At 43.9% G+C, this 10,223-nt stretch overlaps 1 protein-coding gene and 1 non-coding gene across 6 annotated transcripts in view; both read right to left on the bottom strand.

Annotated features, from left to right (window-relative positions):
- Positions 1 to 120, bottom strand: LOC116632504. Its single transcript, XR_004299441.1, has one exon. It is a non-coding gene; the product is annotated as a small nucleolar RNA SNORA36 family (small nucleolar RNA).
- The window catches only part of FGF1 (fibroblast growth factor 1), a 94,216-nt gene that overhangs the window by 28,957 nt on the left and 55,036 nt on the right, over positions 1 to 10,223 (bottom strand). Inside the window, exon 1 of one of the 5 annotated variants that reach the window (XM_032404469.1) lies at positions 1,269 to 1,906. The exons of the other annotated variants lie outside the window; for them this stretch is intronic. The gene's annotated coding sequence lies outside the window, so the exon portion shown is untranslated. Of the gene's footprint in view, positions 1 to 1,268; positions 1,907 to 10,223 lie in introns of those variants that run through there. 5 annotated transcript variants of the gene reach the window in all.

Below are 10,223 nucleotides of genomic sequence, written 5' to 3'. Positions count from 1 at the left end.
GGCTGAGAGATAAATGAATAGAATAATATTTTCTATGTAATCATCTACCCTAGCCTGGTCATGTCCCAAAGTTTAATTAATTGAATAAGGAGGCTGCCCTGAACTGAACTCAAGGCATTGCTTTTTTTATCCCCAGTTTGCAGTGAAGGACACCAAGGCTTGGAGAGTTTAAACAGTTTGTCTAAGGTCACGCAGATAAATCAATGTTAGAGCCGAGATCTGAACGTAGCGTTTTCTAACTGCAGAGTCCATGATTTTAACTGCCAAAGAAATACGGGAAAGAGACAAAAGGGCCTTTAGATAACTGATCCTTAGCTTCTCTATTCTGTTTACTCCCCAAGCCCTCCCAGCACCCATAACTCACACAGCCCCATCGACAGATACTTGTGTCTATTGAATGGAGTCTTTGCAGGTTCCTCCCTTGACACAGAATGGTCCTCTTTCTCAGCTCAGTGTGATAAATACCCCCACCAGCACTTTTCTGATCGTCACTGTGATGCTTTCCCAAGATGACCCAGTGGCAGTCAAGTCCCTCCTGGCCTTTGTCACAGTAGAATCAATTGCCATTGCTTTCAAGGGGCTGGGCTAAGGCCAGAGCCCACTGGGGGAAATGAGTGGATAGTCCTACTTCCGACTGGGCTGGAAAGGCCAGGAAAAAGGGAAGTTCTCATAGACCTGGGTTTGGTTTCTGCTGTGTCATTAACTATTTGCATGACTGGGCAAGTCATTAACCTTTCTGATCCTCAGCTGCCTCATCTGTAAAATGAAGCTATTAAGCATACTGATCCCATATCGGTGCTGTGAGGGAGGAATAGAGCAAGGCAGGCCTGGGAAGGGCCTCACATGTAGTTAGTGCCTAGGAAATAAAAGGTGTTGTTATGGTTGTTAATAAGAGCCTATGGTTTACAGCATTGGTTATTTACCTTTTTATGGCACTTGGAGTTTCACAAAGCATTTTACATGAGTAAGCAGGCATCTCTGGATGCCTGTTGAGTTTAGATACTACATGAGATACTTGATAATCATTTTGTATTTTCTATTCCTCCTATGACGTGGGATAGATGAGCCCTTTCTCTTTTTCTCTAGCCAAGAGAAGTGTGACACAGAGAGGCTGAACAGCTTATCAAAGCAAATCTGTAGCTTAGCCAAGAACAAAACCCTGAGCCCTAAGACATCCATTTATTATGTCAGCCCTCTGTTGGGCAGCCTCATTTCCACGGGCCCCATGCTCATTCAAAACACTGAAGAGTAAAAAGGACAAAACTCACATTTCTGCCAGACATGATATCCAGGTGTCTCTGGAAGAATGGTTAGCAATCCCGGCATGAGGTTTTGTGTTTAAGGTACTTGGATACGAAGGAGGATTGTAAACCCCGTGGAGCTCATTTCACATGTCAGAGTCTATTCTGGATCTTGAAAGTGGGCCATGGAGGCCCCGGCTGTGCCCCAGCAGAGCTACATTCCTGCGGAGGCTTCTAGCGCTATGCAGGAAGCAGGCGGGGGAGCAGGGCCCGGGATTTGCAAAGGGACCCAGTGGGTGTCTCCACCAAAGGGCCGGAAGAAAATAATAAGCTGTCCCAGCATCAGCCTGCCAGGCCTTAGTTTTTGCAGAGCCTACATTAGGACAGTATAAACCTTGTTTCCCTTTGCATGATTTCTTTTTAAGGACTTTGGCTATTTTTAGAGGTTCCTTTCACTTGCCAGCTCTCTTTGATCCCACACAGAAAGTCCAAAAGGGACCATTCTCCCATCCTCACATTTTGCCCTGTTTCAGCAGGCCCAATGGCTCCCGTGGTCCTGTGAGCATGTCATTGGTATTCCACATGCAGCCCTATCCACAACCCAGCTGTTGGCAGGAGCCAGGTGGGTTTTATGGGAAGAAGATGAAGTAAGAGAGTATCACCGAAGGCCCCGGGCAAGGACTGGTGCTTGATAAGGATGAAAGAGCTTGGAAGTGTGTTGAAATCTTGTATCCAAGAGGGTAAACTAAGATGAACCTGCCCCCGGTGTCTAGCATCACCAGGAAGGTGCGGGTTGCACTTCGCAAGCATAGGTAGGTACCAGTAACCTTGATAATACACTCATCTGTCATCTGTGGCCTCTCAGGGGAGTTTGCTTTCAAGTTGGCAGGTAGTTCAAAGCATGGTTTGCTTTCATTCCTTCAACTCCTCATGGTTCCTCTCCTTGTTTATTTCTTTTTTCTGACTGACCTTTCAAAGCCATTTATACCCTGCACCATCCACTGCTCCTTTCTCATGCTTTCGAGATCAAAGTGCTATTCTGTTGGGTGGGGTTGTTTGAAAAATGGAGAATTTCTACATTATTGGCCTTTGAAAGTAGATTAGGCAACAGGAGGGAAAAAGAAACGTCAGAGGGACTTCTCCTTACTTCGCTAGGCTGCCATCATTTTGTGCATAATTTCTGCTGGCTTTCAAAGGTCCTACATTCCTTGGTTCCTCCTTGGTGTTGGCGGGTTCGTGGGGCTCCTCGGGAATTCCATAAATCTAGACATTTAGATGGGCCCACGGGGGTGGGGCAGACAGAAGGCAGAACATTTTCCAATGTTTTCCAGTATTGTATTCTTGACCTTCAGTGGTGGGAAGACCTTTTCCATAGATGTGTTTGGGTAGAAAATAAGTAAATGGTGTTGCTTTTTGAAACTGTCCTCGATAGGAATAAGTCATTAGTTTGTAAAGTTTCACACTCTGTGAAGGGAGTTTGGTTGATTTGATTTGCAAAAATTCTTCACACGGCATTTTCAGCAGCATAAGTATCATGGGAAGCAGGATACCTGCCTCCCTGAGTCTATTGTGTCGGGCCCACCATATATAGGGTAGCTCCCCTCACTTCCCTGTCTATACTTCTGTAACACTTATGATAATTTATGATCTTATATATGTGTTTGCTTCCTAGTTATTGACTGTCTCATGCCAGCACAACTCTCAGCACACACACGCACACGCACACACTGTGGATTATAAGTCTCACGAGGACCCACATTCAGGTTTGATTTGCTCACACACGACAGTACCTAGATGTGTGCCTGTTGCATACTGATTGCTCAGTAAATATTTGGGAATGAACGAATTCAAGAAATATGTTCTTAGAAAAGCTGTTCAGTTTAAAACACCTAACTTACCAAAAATAGTCCTTTCTGTACAGGTCCATTTAAGTGTGGTAATTAGTGTTTGTCAGAGAAGAGTGTTTGCCAAGGGAGTTGGAATCACTGGTTATCCAGATAGGACTTTTAAGGAATAGTATGAGGCCCGTCACTTTCTTTTCTCTCATTTTCCCTTTGATCTGTACACCCTTTCTGGCTTCCTGTATTCACTAAGTGCTAACCAAGTATATGCCAACCATGGTAAAACAGGGATAATGCTATACCTACCTCACAGGATTGGTGTGAGGATAAAATTAGATCATTGTATTTACCAGTTTCTGGCAAAGTTCCTGACATATGAAGAGCCTGATAGATGTTAGCCATTAACATTATCAGAAATATTTATGGAGCAACTATGATGCACTTTCTATCTCAGAGTCTCCAGAATCAGGAAAAAGAAGAGCATCTGTACCACCAGGGGGCTTGTGATGATTTTTGTTGTTAGTTTTCTTTGAGTAGTATCTATTTTAAGAGCAGAAAATGACATGGTGACCTCTTGGTTTACAGTGGGGAAGGTCAGCTAGCCAGACAAGAGTGAGGAAATGAACAAAAAATCAAAATTTTAAATACAGACAATATTACAGACGTTTTCCTTTTGCCTCAGGCTCCTTATGTGGCTTGGCACAGCACTGTTGCTGATCCTGTCTTTTTAAAAGAAATTTGATATTTTGTTCATTAAGGATTGTTTTGCCCGAAATTTGATTTTTTAAAAATATTGCACTAAAGGGGTGCCCAGCTGGCTCAGTTGGAGGAGCATGCGACTCTTGATCTTGGGGTCATGACTTTGAGCCCCACATTAGGTGTAGAGATTACTTAAATAAATAAATAAACTTAAAAAAAATATTGCACTAAAGTATTATTTATCTTGGTTTCTGCGTAAATTTTGTGCCCAAAGCAAGTGCCTCCCTTGCCTCACCTTAGTCCCAGCTCCGTATGCTGGTAGAATTCCTAATCTCTTATGGTCAAGTTAAGAGCTATCAAATTCATGTACTTAGTACCTACTGTCAACACCCAGTCCAGTCCACTTCTTAACTTCTAAAATAGCCTCCTCTCTTGTCCATGGACCCCCATCATTTTTATACAGAGTCAGAAGGATCTTGGGAAACGTACATCAACCCCTTGCTTGTAACCTTCTGTAGCTTCTCATTTCCATAAAGTAAAATCTGAATCCTTACCATGGCCTGCAAGATCTTGGATGGTCTGGTCTGACCTCCCACCACTCCCTCCCTTTGCCCACTATATTCCAGTCACTCCTCCACTCCTATCTTCTCTTGGATCCTTGAGTCTAGTGTGGTCTCTTCCACATAGCTGCCTTCATACACATTGTTCACTTTCTAGCACTTTCCCCTGGCTGGCTCCTGCTCACTCTTCAATGGCAGCGGAAGCCACCTCCTCAAAGGTCTTCCCTGACCTCCCAATCTAAGTTCTGCCCCCACCCCCACCTCCATTAGTCTCTTTTGTACCTCCTGTTCTTTCCTTCCCAATGCTTCCTGCCATTTGTGATTAAGTATATATCCTTCCATGTGGTGACCTGTCTGATCTCTTCCTCGCCCAGTAAACTGTAAGCTCCTGGAGGGCAGAAGCCATGTTTATTTACCATCTTCTTCCCAGCCCGTAAACAGTGCCTGGCACAGAGGGGATGCTCGATTATTTGTTGAATAAAAGGGAATGAGTGAATAAATCAATCTTCAGCTTGCAAAATGTTGACCTCGGGACTCTCCCGCACACTAAGGGACTTTCATGTCCCATTCTGCTCTTTGTTGTTGTGAACTTTGCTCTTCTAGAGCAAGTGTTTTTCCCCTAGATTATTTTTATTGGAAAAAGTGAAGCAAATATAGAGATAATTATTGATTGTCACTCATCAAGTCTCTGCTCCCTATCACCAACATCCTCCTGGGAGCCTGCTGCAGGATTCCTGGGAACCACAGGAAATAAGTCCACTAAACCACTTGAAATGCTTTTATAAAAATAGACCGGCCTTGACCTTCTTCCTGTGGAAGGGCCTCTTTCCTCTGGGCAAACATTGCAAAGAAATGTTATCTGCTCTTAGAAACCTCCCACATCAATCATCCTCCCAGCAGGATTTATCTGGACTTGGAATCCTGTTCTGAAATGGTCTTCCTACTGCCTGGGCCATCACCTGAGCAAATTGCACATTTACTATTTCCGTGCTGTTGTTTTGATACCTCAGTGACACGATAGACAGGAATCAAGGCCTGAGGGACCCATGGGGACAGTCCAGGGCACACTGATACTCTTCAGGGGCAGTTTCCTCCTCCCCAGAGCTTCACACCACTTTCCTTGGGACTGCAGTACACGTGTGCTAGCTTCATCATTTTGATTGCTATCCCCTGACCAAATTCCTTATTTGTGAGTTCTATTTAAACTACTGATGTGTGGTTTTACTTCAATTTCATTTCCTTGTTTGAAGGAAGCTATCTCTCTCGAGTATTAATGCAAAAGCATCCCATGAACAGAAGGCAGTCCTCAAGATAAACACAGTGAAGGGCAGCTGTGGTTAGCTTCTGCTTAGGTGTTGCTTCCTGCCCCTGCAGCCCTTTTGCTTGCAAAGAGAGGAAAGCATTCGAAAACATAATTGCACCAAACCAAAGCTGTCTCCTTGAATACAGTCATAATAACTGAAGGAAACTTCAAAGGGGGCCCCCTTTTTCTCTGCAGTGTGATTGAAAGATATCTTCATACCACTCAGAACTTCTGTATCATCAGGGGTCCATGCCCCTCCTTTGGGAAACAAAGGGTTAATAGTTAGGGTCTGTTGCTTTTCAGCAAATAAGCAGAGGATGTCAGTCCCCTTAGGAGCCCTCAAATATAAAAGAAGGATAGAAAAAAAAAAAAAAGAAAATACAGATGAACGTCAATAAGAAGTCTTTAAAGATTGTCCCTGATCCTATCAGCCAAAGATAACTTCTGTTAACATGTCTATTCATAGAGATATAAGCCTTTTATACAGGGTCTTATATATAGGAATATCTCAGATTTTCTGAAACAGAAAGACAGCTTTCTGCTTTCTTAGATTTCTGCATTGTTTGCCTGATTTCTATTTTGTTGCTATCTTTATTTTTCATTTTTCTTATTTCGGCTTACTTTTGCTTTACTTTGCCCTTTTATTAATTAATTAATTAATTAATTAATTTTAATATATTTTTAAAGATTTTATTTATTTATTTGTCAGAGAGAGAGAGCGCACACAAGCAGGGGGAGTGGCAGGCAGAGGGAGAGGGAGAGGCAGGCTCCCCGCTGGGGACCCAATCCCAGGACTGAGATCATGACCTGAGCCAAAGGCAGCCACTTAAATGACTAAGCCACCCAGGTGCCCCTATTTATTTATTTTCATGCAGAATATTGGGTCATTAATATTAGACCTTAAATTTTTTTTTAATATGAGCAGCTAAAGGTAAAAGTTTCCCTTTAATAATTGTTTTAGTTGCCTCCCCAAATTTTCATATTCTATATTTTGTATATTGTTCAGTTTAAATTACTCTATAAATTCTCCTTACCCTATAAATTTTCTTTTGATGGATTATTTCAAAGTGTGTTGTTTAATTGAAAATATTGGCAGTTTTCCTAGTTATCTTATGGTTTTTGATATCTAAGTTAATTACACTGTGATCAGAGAGTTTATTCCATATGATTTCAATTCTATTCAATTGATTCAGGATTGGTCTGAAGAAAGTAGAATCACATGATTCCATTTTGTAAAAAATATATATATATGTATAGTTTTATAATCTGCTTATTTATAACCAGACTTGACTAAATACATTAGGACTGTTTCCCTCATTAATAAACATAAATCTACATCTCCATTTGCAATGGCTACAGAGGATTATAGGATTCTGTTTTGTGGACATGCTGAACTCTGTGAGCTAATCTTCTCTTGTTGGACACTTGGTTGTGTACTGTTTGTCACTATTATAAACAAAACTGCTATAGTCATCCTTGCATCCCATGCCTTGCACCCTCCCCTCCCCCTGGGAGGATTTATGGACGTGGAATTGCGGGGGAAAGCACGTGCATATTGTTAAGGTTTTTACTCAAAATATTCTGAAAGTTTCTACCTATCATGGGTTTAATTTCCATTTTTACTCCTTGGCTTACATGTGCTTCCTTTCTGATTTATATGTCTGCTCTTCAAGGTAGAGGAGAAATTAATTGGAAAGTTTCGGACCTGCTGACTTTGGTTTCAAAGTCACCTCATAAAATGAGAGCCTTGCTCCCCTTGCCTCAAGGTGCTCTGAGGATGCATAGCACCCTTCTTGGGATTTCACTGCAGGCATTTCTGGACACGTGACCCAAGCCAAGGGTTGCTTTTCCAGCGTGAGCTTGGGAACTTGCCAGACTCTGCTGGGCCCGGACTAAGGGGGAGCAGAATGGCCTGAGGCAGAGTTGTTTTTTGACTGACACTTGGCTGCTTTCGTCCTTTGCTGCACCACCCTTACCTCTCAGCTCTGACAAACCAGTCCTGACCTCTGTTCAAAGCTCACCTCCTCTCTAAATCTCCAGGCATCGGTGACTCTGTATGATGCAGCAATTCCCAGACCTCTGGTAAAACTACCTGTCAGTGTTTTATGTCTGTCTCTTTAATACGCTGTAAATTTGTAAATTTACAGTAAATTCTTGCAAGGGGGACCTCATCTCCCACTTACTAAATCTGGGGCTTTTGTAGCTGCCACAGAGCACAATGTATTGAAGGCCGTCAGTAACACTTACTGAAATAAGAACCTGGTTCATCTCCCAGGTTGAGGTGACGCTTGGCCCAGCCAAATAAAAATGGCAGACAACTGAGAATTCTTGCTCATGTCACATTCCAAATGGTGTCTGTCCTTGTCTTTAAAATAAGAGACAGCCAAGATACAAGTTAAGAACTCACTGTGATTCAGACTGACGGATATTATCTCTGACTCGCCCCTTTATAGATAGATGTGTGACTGCAGGCGAGTCGCTCACGCTCTCCGAATCGGTTTCCTCGCGTGAACGGTACCTGCTCACACGGTTGTTGTAAAGATCACATTCGGTAAGAGCACGGAAAGCAAATAGCGCGCGGTACCTAGCAAGTGATAAGCTCACCACAAATGGGATCATGACTGTCTTTCATAACTTGGGAATTCGCAAAAGACCCAGCCTCCCTCCTGGGTTTGGGCTGTGTTGCCCCCTGCTCCCCTCATCCTTTCCTGCCATGGGAGGGACGCACTGTAAAGGCTGCTTGGCTTTCTCTAAGGCACTCCGACTCCGCCCTTCCATAGAGGAGAGAAGTGGTTGCTTTGCTTAGAGGACTTTGCTTTCCTTTCACAACTCCTGAGATCCAGGTAACAAAGCCTCTGCTGAGTTTTTAACCAAAACAGGGTAAGACTCACCAGGGGTCCCCAGGTTGATTGCTCATTGTTTCATAAAGCTGTATGTTTTGCACTAATTCTTTTGATTTTCTTAGGCCTCTTCCATTTACTTTGAACAAGCTTTTCTTTCTTTTTTTTTTTTTTAAAGATTTTATTTATTTATTTGACGGAGAGAGACATAGCGAGAGAGGGAACACAAGCAGAGGGAGTGGGAGAGGGAGAAGCAGGCTTCCCGCAGAGCAGGGAACCCGATGCGGGGCTCGATCCCAGGACCCTGGGATCATGACCTGAGCCGAAGGCAGACGCTTAACAACTGAGCCACTCAGGCGCCCCTGAACAAGCTTTTCAGTACCTGACTCTGGGGACCCCAGGAGCACATCTGTGTTCCTTACCTGAGCTGTACCTTACGTCAATGGGCACAGGGCATAACTCTGCCTTTGCCTCCTGAGCTTTGTTCCTCAGAGAGGGCCCTCCCTGCAGGGGTGGAGGGGTGATCCTGTGAGGGCCCCTCCCCCAGGGGTTTTCATTCACTGGACCTGAGTTGGGGCTGGCCCCTGCAAGCTCAACACATCTCCCCACGGGATTCTGATGCATGCCAGAGTGACAACCCCTGGACTGAGAAATCCTTTCTTTCTATATCAAGAGAGAGAGAAGGAATCCAGCCTAGAAAGGGAGAGGCCAGCTTGATTATTTTTCTCCTTTTTTCTCCAAAGTTACTGAAATATCTCCAAATCGACTCTTCTTGTTTTCTTTAAAAGCAGTGGCCCAAGGGACACTGCCCATTTTGATATGTTTATTTTTTTCTCTTTCTTTCCATTACTCATATTTCCTTTACTGAATTATTGTTTGTCCTTGTTGGGGGGAAGAAAATAAGACAGAAGGTAAGACAAAACGAGTGAAGGCTCCAGGTCCTTCTGGCCTTGTTCTGCTGTGTGAGGCTGGGACAGGAGGGCTGTTTGTCTCTGCAGCGGAGGGCACAGGCCACAGGCAGTGCATCTTGACTTGATTTGGATTGTCACAGAGCTCCGGCTACTGACCATGGTGGCACATGGTGGCAAGGCCCATATGTCTCCAATCCGAACCAGAAACCAGTTCTGAAGAATGAACTGAGGCCTAGTCACAATATACACGCCCATGATAAGATGAAATCAGGCCTCCGGGGAGGGGGGCAGAGGGGTCATTTAGCTTAGCAATGTAATGAGGTTCTGTTATGTTTCCGTTTCTCTCTGCCTCCTATTTTAATTGGTCCAGTTTTTCCCGAGAGTTCCAAGATTGCAGTCCTCATTTATTCACTTGATGAGCTTCCGCTGTGCCAGACATGAGGAAAATAGTGGGGAATAAGGCAGACACAATGAGGACCTCCTGAAGTTTGCATTCGAGTGGGGAAGGCCCACCATAAAAGGGATTCCCAGTGAACTGAGTGTTGCAGTGAAGTCCAGGGTACCATGGAAGTTAGATAATAGGTGACCTACAGAGCCTGAGAGATGGGAAGACTTCCTAGAAGAAGTGGAATTTATATTCCTAGTGAGTAGGGAAAAGAAGGTAGCAGGAAGAGCCTGTGCAAAGATCCTGAGTGCAGGAAGAGCATGTTTCACTTGGGGAGAAAATAGCCTGCTGTGGATGAGGAGAGATGGCTGTGGCTGGAGATGGCAGGGTCAGGCCATGCAGAGCCCTGGAGACTTCTCTCTGAAGGACTGTGGAAAACCACT

This window comes from Phoca vitulina, unplaced genomic scaffold, assembly GCF_004348235.1.
Source record: "Phoca vitulina isolate PV1807 unplaced genomic scaffold, GSC_HSeal_1.0 scaffold6, whole genome shotgun sequence".
Lineage (NCBI taxonomy): Eukaryota > Metazoa > Chordata > Mammalia > Carnivora > Phocidae > Phoca > Phoca vitulina.
Note: the sequence above shows the minus strand (reverse complement) of the source record. Positions and strands in the feature narration are given on the sequence as shown.